Raw genomic sequence first — 6491 nt, 5'->3', positions numbered from 1 at the left:
TCCCTGTGCCATGCTTAACTGGCACTCCCTCCTAAATCTAGCATTTCTTGCTCTTTTCTATTTGGGAAAGGAATTGAGAGAGTTGAAACCCACTCTCCCTAAGCACCAACTAAGAGCAGGACAGTGTGCCTTGTATTTTACATAAAAACAACAATACTATAAGCAGTATATATAGTATGCTAATATTATTCATTATAATATCGTTTATTACATGCCAATCAGTAGGCTGCACAGTTTATATGGAGGGTCTTCGGACAGGTTGTCAAATCCCGCAGCAACCCAGATTCCCTGCCAAAATAATATACTTCTGCTATAAATGCCTGGGAATCTTAGAGGGGTTTTAAGCAAAGGTGACATGAGTATTACCCAGAAAGTAGTATTTTCTTGATGATTTTGGGACACTGTTATGTCACTGACTATTTTATAGTGTTCCGGGGCTACTGGAGGTGCAGATTTGCCTTGGACTTTGTGGCCCTAGACAGCCCTGCTCCCCTAGTTTCCAGATGCACGTTTTATTAGATCAGGTCTGGGGATGCGTCACAGAGGAAGGAGGAACCACAGCTCTTAGTGAGTAGAGCAACCCCAGACCTGTTCTGCCTTTCTGTTCTATTAACTGTGACCTGGAAATCCAATTTAGCAGGCCCTCAATTAAATTCCATAGAAATAAATAGTTGTGAGTAGAGTGAGAATAAACTCCATTGAGGGAGAGGTCTAAAAGTGTCTCCTACTAATCGAGTGTTAAGCCCTTTACTTTATTTCCCCTTACAACAAATTTTGTTTTTATTATATCCTGGTTGTTCCTTATTTTCTGAATAATAGCACAACTCAAAAATATGAGCCTTAAATGAGAGGTGTTTTGGGCCATGAAAAATATTGAACAAATGCTGGGAGTCATTGTATTTTCATTGTAAATTAAGCAGTTCAATAGATAGGAAATTCAAAGAAAACAGCAATAGCCGTAGGGCATAAGTATAATTGTCTTCAGAGCTGATCTTTCCTGTGGGTAATTTACCTTCCCGCTATCTTTGTGCTGTTGGAGCAGAACTTCAACTCAACTTCTGCAGCTTGGTAAGCACGTAATCCTACATCTCATAGTTCAGTGCCTGCCACGCAGTCTGATGTAGATACTTCCATACATAAACCAGTTTCTTCTGGAGATGGGCAGATACAAATCCCCAATCCTTCCCACAGAGGACTGGCTCTGATCAACCCACCTCTATAGGACTGCTGCTCCTGCCCCAGGACTACATGGGTGCATCCCCACGGAGTAACCCTGTCTCAGTCCCTTTCTCACCCAAGGCGTCCTGCTGACCCAGAGCTTGGCAGTGCCACAGGAGGAATCCCTACTGGCACAGATGTGCGCCAGGGCAAGGAACTCCTCATAGATCATGGAGAAAATCTAGTCATTCCCAATGATAACACTGTACTCTCCAGTCCTAGGTGTAAAAACGATCATCTCATTGTTCTTGGCCTGCAGCTGTAGAAGAGGTCAGTGTAAGCACAGAGGCCACAGTGAAGTTCTGCAGAGGTTTCTCCAGCTGTGTGATCAAGCTCACATGAGTGTTACTAGACCGTTTAGGAAAAGTAAACACCCTCCTACTCACGTCTGTGAGAGAAAGAAGGGAATACAACAATCTTCATCTAAAATATCAACAGGAGAAATCATAAATTCAGTCTTGTATTCAGCAACCTCTATGCTTTCCTTCCCATGGTCCCTCCATCCCCTCCTTCCCTACCGTACAGGCTCATATACCCTGACCTCCCAACCTGTCTGAGCCAAGGCTTCTGGGAGACTGGTGAGAACAGAGACTCATAGCAGCAGCTACATGTCCTTGGCCTGGGGCTGTCACAGAAGCAGTGGTGACCAGGATGCATACAGCAGACAGCATGGGGCTTCTGACTCACCTATGTAGAGATACCCATTCTTAGACCTCGGGCTGTTCAGGGTTTATCTGCACCTCTGGGTGAGGATGAGGGGTGGGGAGCACCAGTAATGTGTGAGTGACTTTTCAGGCCTGCCCTCTGGTGCCAGCAGTCAGGGCTACTGGTGGGGAAGGAAGGGCTGGAAAATCAGTGGGAGTTACTTATTAGATACAAGGAACTGCCAGAGCTCCACCTGCTGTGACCCAGATTCTGGTGCTGGGAAGAGAGTGGTGTGGCGCTTCGTGTTATGGGTGAGATGAGAGGCCACGCCGGCCACCTCAGGAGGGCCTGACTCCACTCCCCAGGGGCCCATCTGCTGATGGCCGTGTGCTCTGCTGGGAGCTCCTGAGCCATGTGGGTGGGAGCGTGGGTGTCCCCGAACTTGGGCCTCTTGTGGGCTGTGGGTGCAAGGCCTTTTCTTCCTTTTATTGTTCTTTGAAAGTAACCTGTTTGTGAGAGATTCTGGGATTCTGGTTTCTGCTGTAGACACTGAATCCACCCCTCCCCACCTAAATCAACATTTTTTTGTTTGTTTGTTTTACCAGAAAGGAAGTAAAATCATCAAAGAATAACGTAGACCTGTCAAAAGGACACCAAAGGCAGCTTGAAGGGGATCCTACTGGCAGTAACTTAATAAACCAATATACACTGAAAGTAACTATAACCCGTTGAATAAAATAGTAAATAATGAATCTAAAATGATGAATAATTAAGTTTGATAGAGAACAGGATATTTAGAGTTTCAAACTCCCTCCCTGAAAAATATTAATTTAAAAGAGAAAGACTAACTTCAAAGTAGAGAATCTTGACTTCTCCCACCATAAGCACTGCAACTGAACATCAGTAAAGGTGGGCTAATGCAGAGCCACGTGCCTCTTGACAGCGTGCAGGGAAAGAACACAGCATCACGTCTGTCCTGCCAGAGATCCGTCACCCGAGTCTAACATGAGAAGACAGTAGACAAGCAAAACTGCAGGGACTTTTAACAAAATACCTGACCTGTAATCTTTGGAAATACCCAGGTTATGAAAGACAAGGAATGACTGAGAAACTTTTCTAGATTGAAGAAGGTTAACAAAGCATGCCAACAAATGCAAAGCTTGAATCTGAGCTGGATTGGTGGTTGGGACACCTGACAAGACACTGAATGGGATCTGAGGATTAGATGATGGTAATGAGTCAGTGTTACTTTCTTGATTGGGATGATGGCTTTGTGGTGTCTAGGTGAACGTCCTTGTTTGTAGGGAATACTAAGTATTCGAGGGTGATGAGCTCTGTATCAACAACTTACGCTCATGGTTCCAGAAAAAAAGTTCTTTGTACTGCACTTTCCCCTCTTCTGTAATGTTGAGGGGGAAGAAAGGGATTTAGAGAGAAAAAGTGGTACCAGTTTTGCCTGGGAAGATAGATGAAGAAAGTAAAAGGAAAGTAAGAAAAACTATTTGGGACATGGAAAATATGGGGATGGACATGTGCAGATTTTCTAGATGGACATGCCTATTGGGTGATCATTCACACTGAAGACACCAGCCTCTTTGGAAGGTCATGTTCTTGATCGGGCAGAAGGAGGAGAGGTGTGTGTGTGGGGGGGGGGGGGGGGGAGGGGGCGGGGGGCTGTGTCTATTTCTCCTTCTGCTCTTTCTTTTCTTGGATAATTTATTCTTTCTTAGGGCCCTGGGCAAAAACATTACTGAGTCTGGAAGAATCAGAGAAGGAATAGGGTATTCTCAATTTCAGAAGGGGAAGCATTGGAATTGTGATGTGCAAAACTGAATTCTGAGTCTTAATTTCGGTTTCCTGCCCGTAAGTGTTGAGATGAGAGGTAGTGATTTTTGACTCAGTGTCTTTGTGATTTTATTGTGCTGTGTGATTGAATTTCCTTTTCCTTAGGAATCTCTCAAAAGAGTATTAAGAGTGTAGTGGCATGATGTGTCCAGCTTACTCTCAATTCATTTAGAGGTAGAGATGATGGGGCAAAATATAAACAAGTGGTGAATCCAGGAGAAGGGTACGTAGGAGTTCCTTACATTACACTTGCAACTTTTCTGTAAGTTTGAAATCTTGTTAAAATAAAAATGTCAAAAAGGTATTGGGGGAGTAGGAATCAGTAACGACATTGCCTCTGTCAGATCTGAGAGAAACCTAGGCTAGGAGAAAGCAGAGATGTTGGAGAAAACTGAGAATTAATTAAAGAATTTATGAATGTGCTGCAGATAACTTCTGAAGTCCAGGATTATGCAAAATATCAACATCACTATAAACTCAGGGGAAGACTGAAACAAGAGGTTACTGGATTTGAAACATATAGTAGAACAGGATTTGGGGCTACTCAAGAATTCCTTATTCTGACTTCCATTGAAATGCTCTGGGGGTTTAGGGACATTTAACTGTGTAGAAACAGTTGCTATAGTTGATATCTACTTGATTCTGATCCTGGTGTGTGTGTGTATTAAATCAGAGTGCACAGTTATAGGTTGATGAAATGGCCTTAACCCATAAGGTATAAGGAGGAAGTAAAAGTACATTAAAGCCTTTACACCATTCTATAACTTCCATGTAGGAAAGAGAGGAATAAGCATAGATCAAATGGAAACATTAAAACATCATTTGCTACCATCTTGGAAGGATCTTGAAGGCTACTCAGGGGGAAGGGACTTGAATCAGTCAAGAGGGGTGGGCAGAGGGCAAAGATAGGGAACTCTAGATGCCAGGAACGTGACACACCCATTGGAAGTTCTCCCAGAAGGAATCTAGTTACTAATACTCAGGCTAAGAAAGTCTATCTTGCTAAAATGGAATTTATTAACAAACACGTGTCCTTGGGAAATACTGAATTTATTTACGTAAGCGCCCTCTCTTGGAAACACTCTAGAGGCTAATCCCCCATCTCCTAAAGTCCAGGATAGGGATAGAGAAGCCATCTGAGAGGATGGCTTCAGGATCACAAAGCACCAACCATGTGGAAAAATAAAGAAGTCCCCTTTTTAAGAAGATCCCTTGACACCTGTTTGGAATCTGACTAAACTGGTTCCCGTGAAACACTTAGGAAGTTTTGAGGAAAAGAGACACAGGAGAGCAGGGCTGGTCACCATGCCTTTCCTTGGAGAGTCCGCCCTTGATGTCTGAGTTTATAGGTTTTCCTTCTTGGATCTATGGACATAGCTTTCAGGGCCAATGTGCGTGTTGTGTGCCTCTCTTTCTGTAAGCAACAGTCCTATCTAGAGAGAGTGTAAGTGATTGTAAGATTATAAATCCCTGAAGAAGCGTCAGGGTTTTTTATTTTGTAGAAGCTTTCAGATTAGGTTTGCAAGGTGCTGGGGATACCTCTGTGTGTTTCTTAAGCAAGCTCTAGTTCTTCATGCTCCTGCATCCCTTTTGGGCCAGGATCTGGAGTTCCAGGTTGGGAAACTGCAAAGATATACCAATTGGGCTCATGTCTTGCGGGGGGGCGGGGGGGAAGGAGCACAGCCTTGCAGATTCCTTCCCATCCTCTGATCAAGTGTTTTTCTTCCTCTGGCTTCCTCATATAGCTATAATAATCACAAATTTTTAGAGTCCCTGGCATCTTGGAATTTGTGTTTCAAGGTCTCTGGAGAAGAGGCCATAGATGTTTGTTTGTTTGTTTTCTGCAAGAGTAGCTCACATATAATATCATTTTTCAGGAGATTGGCCCAAGTTGCCCAATTTTAAATTCTTTCCCCTTCCCTAACAGATTCACTCAGATTTTAAAAAAGTACATGATTTGTTATAAGTATCAATAAATTCTGTAATAGTTTCTTTCCTTATAAATGTAATTCTTTTTCCATCTTGAAACTTTTCTCTCTTTTTCTTTTATTTGGAATAAAATCTTCATGATTAAAACGTTTGCTATACTATCTTTTCATTATATACCTAACTCCATTTCAATGTTCTCATTTTCCCAAGAGGAAACCCATAAATAAATTTCTCTCTCTCATCTTTCATTGTCTCATACTATGTTTTCTTTGTTTTTGCTGACTTTTAAAAAATTCTTGGATGGTTTCTTCCTATCACAGAGCCATAACAAGAATAATTTTAAGTGGTTTGCCCAAGACCATATGTTTTGACATTGATAGATTCCAGATCAGGTTCCAGATTTCCCTAGTCCCAGCCAATTCCCATATTTCTTACACTACAATGAGCCCCTAAAGAATTATGGATCTAACAGTGACACATTTGCAGGCCTAGAAACTTCTTTGTGGCCAAATGAGAATCTTTTTAAAAAATCAACTTAGATGAGTTGTAATAAGTTACATAATATCGTACTATACAATATTATACAGTATGACAAATACCATGCAATGTAAATAATTTAAAAAATGCACCAATTTAAGTATACATTTTGATGAATTTTGAAAATGTATGTACCTGTATAACTACATCATAATCAAGAACATTTCCTTCGTCTTTAAATGTTCCCTACTGTTCTTTGGCAGTCAACTCCCTAACAATTCTGGCTTGTTTTCTTGTAGTATAGGTTAAAATTACATTTTCTAGAGTGTCCTATAAATAGAATTACACTGTATGCACTCTTTTGTATCTAACTTCTT

The 6491-nt window shown here is 41.8% G+C and overlaps 1 pseudogene; it reads right to left on the bottom strand.

The window, feature by feature from the left end:
• Positions 1 to 1096: 1096 nt before the first annotated feature.
• LOC130839007 (serum amyloid P-component-like) lies at positions 1097 to 1923 on the bottom strand (annotated as a pseudogene).
• Positions 1924 to 6491: the final 4568 nt, after the last annotated feature.

Source organism: Hippopotamus amphibius, chromosome 1, assembly GCF_030028045.1.
Source record: "Hippopotamus amphibius kiboko isolate mHipAmp2 chromosome 1, mHipAmp2.hap2, whole genome shotgun sequence".
In the NCBI taxonomy this organism is placed as follows: domain Eukaryota; kingdom Metazoa; phylum Chordata; class Mammalia; order Artiodactyla; family Hippopotamidae; genus Hippopotamus; species Hippopotamus amphibius.
Note: the sequence above shows the minus strand (reverse complement) of the source record. Positions and strands in the feature narration are given on the sequence as shown.